Source organism: Canis lupus, chromosome 14, assembly GCF_011100685.1.
Source record: "Canis lupus familiaris isolate Mischka breed German Shepherd chromosome 14, alternate assembly UU_Cfam_GSD_1.0, whole genome shotgun sequence".
NCBI lineage: Eukaryota > Metazoa > Chordata > Mammalia > Carnivora > Canidae > Canis > Canis lupus.
The window spans coordinates 47285299-47300036 of record NC_049235.1 but is presented as its reverse complement, the minus strand read 5'-3'; the positions used below and the strand labels follow the sequence as shown (position 1 = coordinate 47300036).

General features: G+C 46.0%; 1 long non-coding RNA gene across 2 annotated transcripts in view; it reads left to right on the top strand.

Annotated features, from left to right (window-relative positions):
* Positions 1 to 10638, top strand: part of LOC111098822 — a 54367-nt gene extending 43729 nt beyond the window's left edge. For both annotated transcript variants that reach the window (XR_005369697.1, XR_005369698.1), the window contains one exon: positions 10460 to 10638. This is a non-coding gene — a long non-coding RNA (uncharacterized LOC111098822). The remainder of the gene's footprint in view (positions 1 to 10459) is intronic.
* The last annotated feature ends 4100 nt before the right edge of the window (positions 10639 to 14738 follow it).

Genomic DNA, 14738 nt, shown 5'->3' with positions numbered 1-14738 from the left:
TATGAAAAGAACAAAGAATATTTATAACAGTGACTCATTGCATTATTTGAAATAAAAACATTTGAGTAGATCTTTGGAGAGGCGAGTTTCCAAGAAAATTCCCCAAAGGGCAAGAATGGTAAAATTTGCTGTCATGTATCAGGTTGCATGGACTCTAGTTATCAGTGATGTATCTGTTCCAAGACTTCAGATTGAGGTTTGGATCAAGCCCTGGAGGGAAGCCCGGAGCCTCGAGTCCTGCCTGGCACATTTTGGACTCTTGGCAAATCCTTGCTGAATGAATGAACTTCTCTGGGTCTTAGCTTCCTTCAGAGGGAAGGAAAGGATGAGACCAGATTGTATCTGAGCCTTCTTTCTGCTCCCATGGCTTATGATTCTGATTTAATTATAGACACAGAGAAACTCAGAAGGAATGGTATAATTGCTTGTCACTGGAGAGATGGCTCTATCCATGAATGGCCATTCTCTAATGGGGTCTCTCTCTTAAAAAAAAATCTTTAATGTTATTATTTTTGTTTACAAAACTAATGCACGCTCATTAGATACCCTTAATTTGGTGTATAATCTTTCAGATGATTTCCTATGCATATACTTATACAATTAATATCTGGTATTTTCTTGCTATAGCTGATTCCTTTTTAAAAAAATTTATCAATATATCATGGACATCTTGCAGAGGCAATTTTCTTTATGGAAAAAGGCGGTGAAATTCTTTGGTGGTTGATGTCAGTGGCTTCCACTAAAAACAGAAATAATACTCCTCTCTTTCTATCACACTCTTGACCAGAAAAGTGTTCTAGTCTTCTGAAGGAGGAGGAATCTCTAACACGGACTTTTGTTGAAAATACAGGTGCCCATCTCATATACTCCATATGATTCCTGGTCATCCCTTAGGGGTTCTGTTCACTTTTAGGACCTGGAATGCCTTCACTGGCATGTTTTGATGGCTGCCATTGAACAAACTGGGCTTTTGGCACCCATTAGCAATGCCCTGAGTGGAAGCCAAGGAGCCCGTGTCCCTAAGACTCGCAAGTATTCCCTCCCCTCCCCCCACCTAAGGGGCTGGAGCTCTTCCAGCTAAGTGGCCTGAATCCCTCCTCCTCTCTGCACCCCAAGTCTCACTTTGGGGGCTGCTTGATATGCAGCCAGCATCTACTCAACATAATGTGCCTTTACCTGCCAATGTGCTTTGAGGGATATTGTTAGCATTAAATTTGCCATTTACATTTTCATGTCTGACATAATTGAGGAATGAATGCTCTTATGAAAATTAAACTTGTGGTTCTCCTGGGCTGCTGTAACCCTGTTAAAATGTAATGTGATTTTTGATGCTTCTTCTTGAGGTTTTTATTAAATAGAATATCAGGATGACTAATTCCCTGGGCCTAAATGCAGGCTGGGAAGCAGCATTATTGATAGGGCTGTGTCCAAATGGTCCTCCGTGCTCAGCCTCTAATGGCCTAATAATGCATTATACTTGAATCAGAAATACTTTGAGTTGTAGTGCTTATTGCCATTATTGAAAACACCTGGATGCTCCATTCATCAAGGTTACATCCAAAGGGGCCCATTTGTTTATTAGGCTGTCAGTAAACATCTTTATTTGGTCTGAGTTCAGCCACATTTGGCCACACTGGAAAGAGCTCAAATCCAGCTGGGGCTTTCTTGTGGTTTTTCCTGATTAGTTTTCTCGTTAAGGAAAAAAGCAAGCTAATGAAAAGTTGGGAGTGGCTTTATAAAAACACATTTTGCTTCACATAATCTGCTGCGATGGTAGCAGAGATCAGGGAGGCGGGCTCCTGGGGAGGCCCCAGCGGCTCCTTCTTTCAGCAGCTGCCAGCATGGCCCGCTCTGCCTCTCCCAGTGCCAACACTCACCAGCTTGGACTCCCCGAGGGGTGCCCTCAGGCCCCTCCTCCAGGCTGTCTGCAGCTCTGCATCCCTCTGGGCTGGAGGCACAGGTTCCTGCACCCTAGAAGGGGTAAATCTCCCATCTGCCACCTCCCACAGAATGAAATCAAATTCCTCTCTCTTTCAGTGCTTAGAGAGTGACATTTCCCTTTCACAGACGTTTCCTGACTCATGCACGGCATCACTTTCAGGAGGCCTTGGCAGCAATATTGTGATTAAACTGGAAATGCTCAGGATGCCTTTTCTTTAAAGCCATGTTTCAAAAAAAAAATATGAAATACGACAAACATTCCACTGCACAAAACATAAATATACAGCTGAGTGAACTTCTGTGAAGTAAAAGGACACTGGTGTAACCCCACTCAGGGCACCATCTAAAACTCTGGCCGGACCCAGGAATCCCCACCGCGTGCCCCACCCAGATCCCTTCTGCTGCGGTGGTATCGGTAGTAGCCTCCTCTCCACCATGAGATTTGAGCCTGGAGTCCTCCAAGACTAGCCACCAGATCCACTCACTTTCCCCTCCCACAGATGTTCAAGAGCGGGCTCTCTAGTCCTGATTGGAATGTGCTAAGGAGTGAATGAGGGAGGGGGTCTGATGATGCCAATAGCACAGTGGTCTCAGAAGAATCTATCCCTTACCAAAAGCCTGAGACTGAAACCCAACGCTTCTGCCTATGATTACCCTGCCCTCCTGGGGGGACTGGTCTCCTGGCATCCATTTGAGCTCTGGGTTGGTTTGTGATTCTGATCATAATGCACACGCTTCCACACCCCTAAAATTGTATTACACATCTCCTAGAAAGAAGCAGGGAAGGATGAATTTGCCTCAGTTGAAAATTATATCCTCAAGCGTATTCCATAACTGCCACCCCAAAAGTGGAACAAAATCTATCAAAGATGGGTTGTGTGTTGGTCTCCCAAAAGCACGTGCCTCTTAGGTTTCACTCCCCGTCCCAGGGTGGCTTTGTGATCTTTCTGGGCTTCCCTGGCAGTGGGAGGCCAAGGTGGACTGGGCTGGGAACCCCAGAGGCTGGGGAGGTGAGAAAGGTGGGGTTCGGGTTGCCCAGTCAGTAGGCCTGCTGGAGAGAAAGGGCATTCTGCCCAGAAGGAGAGTCAGGTGGCTTATGTTGCGCACTGAGCAGGTGATCTCTGCTAGCAGTATTTGTTGTTCAAGTCTCTGGGGCCAGGAGGGGAGTTGGATAGGATAGATCCTCTTCAGCAGGCAGGGATTACTTGAGCATTGTTCTCCCTTCCAAAGCCTTCCAAAAGTCTTCTGTTTCACAGTCGCACTCCTTGGAAGTGCATGGGTCAGAGTGACGCAAAGACCAACGTGCCTGCACCTGCTGCTTTGAACCCTCTTCTTGCTTTGCAGGCTACGAGTGCACCTTCAGCCCTGCCCTCCAGGAGTCCCCAGGCTTCACCATTCTTGTGTGCTACAAAGACCCGATCTCACTCAAAATAATATCTGGCCCTTTTCCATCCTTTTTCTATTCCTTTGTTTAAAGAATCCAGCTTGGTTTCTGGGGCATCTGCTTTTAGGTTTTTGTAGGCAGACGTGAGTGGGTAGGATGAAGGTAGGAAGTGGTCTAAGGAAGTTCCTCATACCCCGGGGCCTCTGATCCTGGCCTTTCCTGGTTTTATGACATACAGCAACTTGCACAGACTCCCTGGGCCTCAGTTTCCTCATCTGTACAATGGAGTGGGGTGGTAAAATAGTACCTGTCCTTCAGGCTTATGAGGAATAAACGAGACAATGTGTGTAGTGTGCTTCACAAGGAATCTGGTATACAGTAGGTGCTCTACCCATGCCAGCTCCCTCTCTGGTTTAGACTATTCTTTTTTTTTTTTTTAAATTTTTAATTTTATTTATTTATGATAGGCACACAGTGAGAGAGAGGCAGAGACATAGGCAGAGGGAGAAGCAGGCTCCATGCACTGGGAGCCCGACGTGGGATTCGATCCCGGGTCTCCAGGATCACGCCCTGGGCCAAAGGCAGGCGCTAAACCGCTGCGCCACCCAGGGATCCCTGGTTTAGACTATTCTAAATGAGATATTTACTTAAAAAATGTTTTCTGAAAAAAAAAAAAAGAAAATAAAAAATATTTTCCGGAACCACATTGCCTTAGTAGAGACAGTGTTTCTAAAAGGAGGAATTTAGGGGTGTCTCCCCAAATCAGAGAGAATCTGGGGGTCATTCAAGGCTGTCCAGCTGGTGGCCTCTTTAGCAGGGCAAATGCCCTTGGGTCTTTCTCCTGTTCTCAAAGGCTTCAGATTCTCAGTAGAAAGAGCTCCTAGCCTGCAGTTCTGGATTCCTTTGCCCTGCTTCCCTGGTGAGGAAAGGAGGGGAGCCCCCCTGGGTGGGGGGGGAGACATTGCCCAATCCTAGACTTCCGATCCCCAGTGCCTAATAGGCTGGGACCTGATGCAGATCGCCCAGTGAGTTTGTGGAAAGGAAGGCAGGGAGTAGGGGCATCAACCACAACTGTGTGGACCACAGTCGGCCCTCCCGACGCTCAGCTGCATGAGCTCAGCCCTGCCATTTCCTTCCCTCTGGCAGCTAGAGCTTGGGAGCCCCTGGTTTCTCTTTCCTTGATTGCTGGTTCTGTGCTCTTGTTTCATTCTCTTTTCGCTCCTGTGGCCCAAGTGATCAGGCCCTGCATACTGACCCCAGCTCAGAGCCTGCTCAGAGCAATGGTTACCAAAGAGAAGTATGACAACACTGTAGGGCTATTGGAAAACCACACAGGCAGCAGAAGAAACACATTAAAGGTGATGTGTACAGCATCATGATTGAGAGCTCAGGCTCTCAGAAGAATCTGGATTCAATTATGGTGCTGCCACTCCCAGCTGTTCACCCCTGGGCAAGTTATTTAACTTCTCTGAGTCTCGGTTACCTAACTCATAGGTCTGTGTGAGGATTAAATGAACTTGTTTTGCACAGTGCCTGGGCCATGAAAAGTGCTCAACAAGTGCAGGCTCTTATCACCATTGACCAAGGAATTTTGTCTTGTTCTCTACGCTGATTCCCTAGGCTCTGCAGAGCATCTGGTACTCAGGAAGCATGAATTGAATGGATGGAAGCGTCTTTTCAGGGGAAAAGGGTTGCTTGCTGTGTAGCAGAGAGCAGGAAGAGGTTTGTTGTGATATCTTTTCCCTGAACGAATTCAACTGCTGTTGACCACCCCACCTACCCTCCATTCAGCCAAGATTGATTGTTTTAATGAACCAGAGGATCTGCAGTTGGGCATCTTCCTGTTGGCAGGCCTGCCCTAGGAGCTAGGATACTCTGGAGCTGGAGGCTGGGAGAGGTTCAGGGGGTGCCTTGGCTTTGGCTGCAGATGGGTGTGGTTTGAGACCCAGCTCTGATCCTCATCAGCTGAGACCTTGGCAGTGGCTTGACTACTTAGGCCTCCATTTTCCATCTTAAAATGAAGTCAAGCCTTATCAGAGTGTTGTAAATTCTCAAAGTCCAGCCCAAGTGGGTGCTCAATAGACGCCCTTGCCTTCCCCTGCACGTATGATTAAACTGAAGCCTGAAAATCTAAGGGAGGTGCTTAAAAACACAGACCATTTCCTGCAAAGTGTGGGCTTTTAGGGTTTTAAGCAAAATAATTGAAAGCAGTCGTATTGTGCATCTGAATGACCTGAAGTCTTGTTAAAATATAGATTGCTGCTCCACCCTCGAGAGTTTCTGATTCAGTAGATTGGGGTGAAGCCCAAGAATTTGCATTTTTAACCTGCTCCCTGCTGTTGTTGCTGCTGCGGCTGGTGGTCCTGGGACACACTTTGAAAACATTAATATAAAGGCAGAAGATGCCCAGGAAATGGGCACCCCAAAAGCCAGAAGGAAAACAACAAAATAAAACAGACATTCTTTAAGCCTGTAGGATGCAGATATCTCAAGCCACTTCCAAAAAACAGAATTTAGCAAATACTCCGTAAAAGAAAATATACATTTATGATATGGAGAGCTGACAGGATTGAACGGCAATACATCCATCCTTCCAAAAATGTGCTTTTTAAAAAAGATTTTATTTATTTATTCATGAGAGACAGAGAGAGAGAGAAAGAGGCAGAGACACAGGCAGAGGGATAAGCAGGCTCCCAGCAAGGAGCCCCATGTGGGATTCAATCTTTGATCCCAGGATCATGCCCTGAGCTGAAGGCAGACACTCAACAGCTAAGCCACCCAGGTGTCCCCCAAAATGCGCTTCTTTAGGAAATAAATGAAAGGGAGATCCTATGAAATGGTTTGATTGTAGGAACTATAATCACTCATCCTGTTTCTGGCTTTCCACGGTGAGTGTGGGGATTCCGGGGAGAAGAATGGCCTTATTGGCCTTGGCTCCTGTGAAGATGGGGAAGATGCCGTTGCCTCCCTCCTTCCTCATCCTGGCCTTGTCAGGACCTTAGCTTCTTGAGGTCAGAGCTGCCAAGGACAGCTTTTCTTCAAGAAACCTGCAGCCTGTGGGTGTGTCTTCCAGTAAGTGTCACAACTAGTGTTTTCTTTGACATTGCTAAGCTAGTGAGGCCTCTCTGGCCCGACTGTTTACGCTTTTGATGCAGCATTTTCCACTCTGTGGTCCCAGAAACACAGGTGTCCCCTGAGGTGTTAAGAGAAGTTCTCTGGGGATCCCTGGGTGGCGCAGCGGTTTGGCACCTGCCTTTGGCCCAGGGCGCGATCCTGGAGACCCGGGATCGAATCCCACATCGGGCTCCCGGTGCATGGAGCCTGCTTCTCCCTCTGCCTGTGTCTCTGCCTCTCTCTCTCTCTGTGACTATCATAAATAAATAAAAATTAAAAAAAAAAAAAAAAAAGAGAAGTTCTCTGAATGAGAGAGATGAAGAAAGGGAGGGGGTAAGAGCATGAGGGGAAAGAGAGATGGAGAGAGAGCTCTGAGGTCAACTATTTTTGGAGAACATCAGGAAAAAGAAATTCAAAAGTCCCTTTCCTGCAGGATTCTTTATCAGAGTCTTTATCACACAAATACAAATCCCCACTTTATTTTTCAGGGAACACCATTAACATCTCGGGGAATAGATTTATGTCATGGCTTTGGAATCATTGGCATCTGCCTTCCTGGCCTAGTTTTGCCAATGCCCAGGTGCCTGGGGAAAGTCCCATTCTGTTCCTTCAAGTGTAAAGAGGGGGCAATGATAATCCCACTTTATGGCATTGTTGGGAGGATTACTTAAGCTGGTGCATGCTAAGTGTTTAGCGTAGTGATTCTGGAAATAAGAGGTGCTCCGCGTAAATGATCACCTAGCAGAAGTGTCAGCGATGTCTGTAAAGAATTAGAGCAGAAAGGGGATGAAGTTTAGAAATGGCAGAGGAATCGACCAGGCTTGCTTCTGGGCACAAGTGAGAACTGGGGTGGAAACAAGACCACAGGCACAAGTTTTGCAGTTAGATTTATCATTTACCCAAGATCTACATGGAGAAGAAATGAGGAGACCACAAACCAAAGGATGGGGACAATCACCCCTTAGGTTTTTTTTAATCAAAATAATCATGTAATATAAAATCAACCATTTTTAAGTATACACTTCCATGGCATTCAGTATATTTCCAGGGTTGTGCAACCATCACCACTAGATAGTTCCGAAACTTCATCACTGCAGAGAGAAACCCCATACCTATGAAGCAATCACTCCCCATTCACCCATGTACCTCATCTCTTGTTGCCACCAATTTATCTTTCTGGATTTCCCTATTCTATTTCTTACACATGGAATCATCAAAGATGTGTCATTTTGTGCCTCCTTGCACTTAGTGTTTTCAAAGTTCATCTGTGTTGTAGCATGTGTGAACACCTCATGCCTTTCCATGGCTGAATAATATTCCACTGCACGGCCATGCCACATTTTGTTTATCCACTCATCTGTTGATATAAGTCTGGGTTATTTCTACCTTTTGGTGATTGTGAATAGCGCTGAATGAACTTCTAAGTGCAAATTTTTGTTTGAATATCTGCAGTTCTTTTGGATAAATACCTAGGAGTAGAGTTGCACATATGGTGATTTTATGTTTAGCTTTTTGTGGACCTGCCAAACTGTTTTCCACAGTGGCTGCATCATTTCCCATCCCTACCTGTAATGTTCAAGGTTCCCAATTTCTCCACATCCTCACCAACACCTGTTACAGTCCATATATTTGCTTATGACCATCCTAGTGGGTGTGAAGTGGTATCTCATTGTGGTTTTTATTTGTATTTCCCTAATGACCAGTGATGTTGAGCACACTCATCAGTCCTTAACATGTCAACCCCCGGGGGATTTTCTTCCTTCCAGGAACTGCTTTGGAATCCACAGGAAAGTGGGGGCCTTGTAAAGGCCATTCTGTTTGAAAGGGAATTTAAATATAGCTTTTAAAGAACACTGTCAGCTACATTAGAAACGGCAAAATAGATATGGTAAAAGAGACTCAGGTATACATTTAAAAAGAAAGAAAGTCACAAAATTCACTTAGAAGGACAAAGAGGATGATGATATGGAGAGTCTCTTTTGAGTTTTGATTTGTAACTTTTAGGACACCTGACACAAGCTCCATTGGTTCTGGACTTGTTGACCTCTTCAGAATTTCCTGAAGACCCTTGGAAATCCTTTGCAGGCGAGGGGCTGCTCTGAAGAGGTTGGGTCCTGCTTTGGCAAGGGATGACAAGACTTTCAAGCTCCTTACATGCTGGACCTGAAACCAGAAATTGCCTGGGGATTTTGTAAGACTTGTAGTCTCAGCATATTTTCTTTTTAAGCCACTTCCTAGGATAGTATTAAAAATGTTGTCCAAGTGGATGGTTGAGGCTTGCCTATTCGGGCAATCAGACTGGGATGGGCTCCGTTGTCCAGGGGTAGTATTTCTAATCCAATGACCTGTGTGCCATGTAGAAGAGAGTGGCACAATTTCTGCCAAATACCCAGAGGCAAGTTTGTCACCGATGATTGGGGGTAAGGGATGGAATAGGTTTGGGGGGAACAGATTGGTAGCTCCCTGGATTGAAGGCAAGTGGCATCCATTCAAACCTTCTTTCCCTTCTCCCTCTCTTTCCTTCTATTGCCACATTCAGAAAAGTTCTGAGGAATGGATTTTTGGGGGTAAATATGCAACTGTTAGGAATGAGGCAAATCTAATCTGCTCTCACAGCTTTTACACAGGATATCATAAACTAGGAGGGCAGACTCTAAGAGTAGAAGGCTTTTTGTAGAATATGATTCAGAGATGTTTGGAAAGGACCTAAAAAAGCAGGTAATTATAATATTACTTTTACTTTTTTGAGGAGGTAATACATTCATATGGTGCAAATTTCAAAAGCTGTAAGTAAAACACTGAGATGTCTCCCTCTTTCCCTGCTGGTCGCCTCTTCTGAGCAAGTTACCACTGCTGTTTGTGTCTGGTTTATCCTTCCAGTGTTGCTTTTCCATACATGTACAAGCTGGTACAGATCGTATTTCCCTCCCTTCTTGCCATGGTTGATAATTATTATTCTCTGTTCTGCACTTCACTTTTTCACACAATAATATAATTTCTTCAAGAAGCTGGGACTTGGTTTCTGTCTGTTTTATCCTTGTTGTTAAAACATCACCTCCACCTCAAGATGCTCTGGCTCTTTCTGGCTGACTTCTTGTCAGATCGGATTAGATCGTCATTACTTTTATCTAATAATGTGACTGAGGACTTGCTCTCACGGGGAGCAGAAGTGTCACGGCGAGCTTTCTCTTGCCATTTGCTGTGCTTGCAATATTATCATTATCGTCTGCAATCGGCCATTTCTTGGCAGGACTCTTTTAAAGCTACTTGTCTATTTCCTGAGGGCTGGTTTAGTTAAATCTGAATACCAGAGTCATAAATCAGATGTCACTGGGCACGTGTCAACTGCGGCCGAACATGAGGCACCGAAGGCAAGTGAGGAAGTTAGATGAGGCCTCTGCCGTGGGACCCCGCCTCCTTGGGCACCCTCAGGTCACATGTGACTCATGCCTGGCTCACCTGTGGACCCAATAAAGGCCAGTGTCAGCTAGGCCATTAAATGTTACTAACACTTAACCTCTTTCTTATTTTTTGGTGAAAAATAAAATATAAATGGAAAGTCTCAGATTTTCTTCCCACATTTCAACGGATCATCTTCTGTGCACCCTGGCATGCATATAAGCTACTTTGGAGACCAGAGTCTCCATATGTGTGTGTGTATAAAACCTGTATATATGCAACCTAAGACATTGCAGTATTAGTACATATTCGTTAAACAAAAAGATGGAGTATATAAAATCGGTCCTTTTTCTGTAATCTAATGGTAACTACAGTTTAGTTTTTGGTTTCTATTCTCCTAGACTTAGTCTTAAAGACATGTATGTATGTATACTTTATAGACATATATTTCTTTCTTTCTTTTCTTTTTTTTAACAAAAAATGGAGTCCTATAGGTACGTTATTTGTAGCTTATCTTATGGTACATCCCCATTTATTTCCTCAAGATAGACTCTTTTTACTTTGTTTGTTTGTTTGTTTGTTTATTTATTTATTTATTTATTTATTATTTATTTATTTCAGGATAGACTCCTTGAAGTGAAGTTGCTAAACAAAGGGCATGCACTCAGTAAGGATGTTTGGTGCACATTTCCAGCTGCTGTACAGAAGAGTTGCACCGTCGTTCACCAGCAGAAAATGGGAGTGCCTTTTCCCATGGATCCTCAGGAATACTGCCACCTTTAAAAAACAAAATAAAACAAATCCACATGTTGCAAATGTAATGGCCCAGTGTATTTCATTGTTATTGGTAGCTCAGAGATTCCTCTTTTTATGTTTACGGCCATTCGTGTTTATTTTTTTTGTGGATTGCTTTTTCATGTTCCCTGTTTATTTTTCTGTTGCAGTGTTCTCCTTTAAAGAATTTGGATTGACCCATTTGATTATCAATTAATTTGAGTCCATTAATTGTTTGATCTGTTTCCTGGTTAGCTCAGGCTGGGCAGATGGAGGTGATGTCCTTTCCTCCCATTATGGCTGCAAGAACCTACCTGTGTGTGCGGAGAGCAGAGCTACCCTGTGGTCCTTTGGCCAGTCTGCTTGTACTTGGCTTGTTCTCAAGGTCCCTGAGATAAACCATAATGTACCATAATGAGATAAACCAGAATGAAAGCTGCCTAGGATGGTAGGAATCAGGAATGGGGAAATGCAAAGCATGTGTTAAGAAATCTTTGGTAAAAAACCAGATTTCTCAAACCAAGGCTTCTTTCCTTAAATCCTTTAATGCCCATTCTAAAAAAGAGACCTGCTTACTAAATGCTATTATTTCCTTATAATGGATGCTGCAATTATAACTGTCCACTTTCTGCCATATGTCAGCACTGCCTTGGAGTTGCACAGCCTTTTGTTGGTGTGGCTCTGGGCTGGGTCAGGGCTGCAGTTCCAGTTCTGCCAGTTACCAAATGTAGGACCTGAAATAAGTTACCCCATCTCTGCAAGCCTGATTCTTTCTCTGGAAGACCGAGACAACTGTCACAGGACTCACAGAAGTATTGCAGGGCTTGAGTGAGAAAATGAGTACTAAGTGCTTAGTAAAGTGCCAGGCACATAATAAACACTCAATTAGTATTTCTATTATCCATTATGATTATGATTATGATTATTATTATCAGCAGCAACCACCTGAGATTTCCTCCAGAAAGTACATCTTGAGCTAGCTCCAAACAATTGATTCACAAACCCTCTTTGGAAATACAGTCTATTTCTTGGCCAGATGTTCTCTTTATTCCCCAAGTTGTACTGAATTCTTTCAAAGCTCTCAAAAGCCAGGTATGGGGAACAATCAACTCACCAGCACCTGGCACGTAGAGTTCTTAAAATTATCTATTGAAAGAGAGAAAGGTAGGATGTGACCGTTAGCAATGTAAAAATAGTCATCCCCTAGCAAAATGTATGTTGAATGAATGGATGGTGCTGTCAGAGTTCTGGTCTTCAGTTCTTCCCTCAGAAGTTTAAGCCCATCTAACCAGTAGATGGGCTTCTTTCCACCATGGTCATTGGGCAGATCTGTTCACTATTTCCTAAAAGTGAGGTATTATCTTAGTATTTCCTCCCCCATGCCTCATCTAAGCAGACTCCTTTGTTCTCATTACTTTCCACTGAGGTGTCCTGGAAAAGGATACCTGGAAAAGGAAGCCCATGGGGACTTTTGCACTTAATGGGGATCATATATAAACCAAGAAAGTTGAGAGCCACTGCCAAGAAGGGAAGCAACAGAAGCCGTTGCCTTGTGAGTTTCTGGCTGAAGTATACCAGACTTTAAAGCTGGCAAGAACTGGTAGATAGAGTCCGGGTAGCTAAGCATCATGGAATACTCAAGTATTTATTAGATTTGCCACTGCCAAGTACAAGGGGCCAGTGCAGCACCGAAGATGTCAGAGCCATCTTGACTTCACTGACAAAGAGCAGAGTTGTACCATGGGTGAGGTGACACTCGGAGCATTTCCATGGAACTCTAGCTGGTGTGGCGCTCCCTGAAGAGAAAGTTCTGGCACCAGAGTTGTTTAAGGAAAAGGTGCCTACCCCAATCCCTTGTGGGGATTGTCAGTACACATTAGCTTGTAAAAGACTAAGAAATTTTACCTTACCACCAGGGATCCCATGGAAGTCTGTTCAATGCATGCCTTGCCAACTTTGATGACAGAACCCAAGTTTTGTGCTTATGACGTCCTAAGGGAGTGCTGTTTGCCGAAATGCCTCTGGCAAATAATGTTTTCGGTCATTCAGTCCCCTCGTCTAATACCTGCTTATGAGGAGGATGCCTGGGATAGGGGATCTGACTGATGCTGACTGAATGTGTCCCTTAAATGATTTTCGATGGCAATCCTATGCTTGACTGTGCCTATGTAGAAGGAATGTCGGTATCAGATTACTAGGCCTGGCTTCAACAAGCGGGCAGGTACCGAATCCCTGCTCTGGGGCAGCCGTGAGTTACACAGAGTGGGTGGGGATGGAACAAAGTGGGTGAAGAGATGGCGAAATATGATGTATGGGAGGGGAGCTGTGAGATAGTCGGGTGGCTAGAGTAGTGGTTGAGTATGGGTTTTACAATTAGAAGTCCATGGATTCCAATCCCCGCTCCTCTACTTAACTGTGAGGCACCTTGCTTACCCTCCCCAAACCTCACTATCTTCACCTGTGTAGAGGGCAGTAGGGTTCATGGAGTTGCTCCAAGATGAAGAGGTGAAAAGTTTCCACAGTGCCCGGCTCGAGTAGGCGCCTAATAAATGTCAGTTGTCGTCATCATCATTATTATGGAATGCCATAGCACCTGTGGGGTATAAGATGAACAAAACCCAACACAGAGCTTGCCCTCTTGCCAGCAAGAGAGACATTAGTCGAATTAGAACATGTTCCACAAAGGTACCCCCCAAAAAACCTCTGACAGGGAGACCTGGCCGGTCAAGGAGGTCAGAGAGGGCTTCGTCAAGGAGAAAGGAAGAGCCTGCCAGGCAGAGGGTATGGAATGTGCAGTGACCCTGGAGAGGCAAGAACCAGGGCCTGAGAAGGCAGAGGGTGGGTGAAGCTGGAGAGTGGAGAGCAAGGGGTGGAGGGTGGGGGGTTGGTAGGCCAGAGAGCTGGCAGGTGGGCAGGGCCCAGACCAGGCAGGGCCTTATTAATGACTTCGCTTTCTATCCCAAGAGCAACGGAAAGCCACACAATGGTTTAAATGGCAAGTTCTGACTGAATGTTATTACGTGATGCTGTGGGCGAACAGGAGCCCTGGTGAGACGTGAGCCAGGAAGCGGGTGGGCACCCCAGGAGGCCGACCCCGGGGAGAGAGCGCCCCGGTCTCTCCAGCCCCAGCAGTGGATCGTGGTGGCAAAGCCTGTGTCTTTGCCTGGGTTCAAGCTGTCTCTCCCCACAGAAGGAGGGATGTGCCCACCGAGTGGGAACCACGTTTCACCTTCCTGAGAAAGGAAATGTCGGACCACTGCTTCTAACACTCGTCCCCAGAGCCTGGTTTTTGAAACTGCTTGTTAGAGGACGGAGCCGCGGCCTCCACCGCTAGGCCTCACACTCAGCCATGAGCTGGGCCACTGCGATCGTCCTTGGTGCTGGGAGACCAAAGCTTATGGAGGACTTACTTGCTTCAGAAATGGGCACACGTGAATAATAACCGCACCTTACACACTGGTTTCCCCTCATCTCTCCAGAGTGAGAGAGAAAGGGGGTGGGATCAGGACTTCCAGGAACTGTGCACGATTTGCAGGCCTTTGGATTTTCCGAGTCCACAGGCGCCATCTTATCGCTGAAGCCTGAAGTCCTGCCAATTGCCCTTGGGGTTTGTCAGCGGGGAGGCTGCAGGGAGTTTTATTTTCTTTTACATTCCATTTTCCTTTGAACGTTTCAAATCCTTCTCTTCCGGGTCTTCAAGTACCCGGTGGATGCATATTTGGCGGGGGCCAAGGAGAGGGGGAGCTGGTGGCCGAGGGAGGGAGCAGGGCGGGGGGCCTGGCTCACTGGCCAGGGAGGGGGGGGGGGCAGCCAGCGGCTCTGGGGGGCCGGGCCCCACTCCTGGCCTGCCCTTGCACAAATCTCCCGTGGCCCCGGGCTTCCAGGGCGCCTCTGCCCAAGCTGGTGACTAGGGTGGCCAAGCTTTGGGAAAGTGACCACTAAGACGCTTCTGACACTAGATGGCGTGGGTGTCTAGCTGATGCGCCAGACACCCCTGGGGAGGGGTGGGGGGACGCTGAGGACGATTCCCCACCGCCCGCACTCACTCTCCCACTCCCCACATGCCCCCAGGCCCCAAATAGACGCCCCCAGGCCCCCACACACCCCCCCCAGACCCCCCTAGATG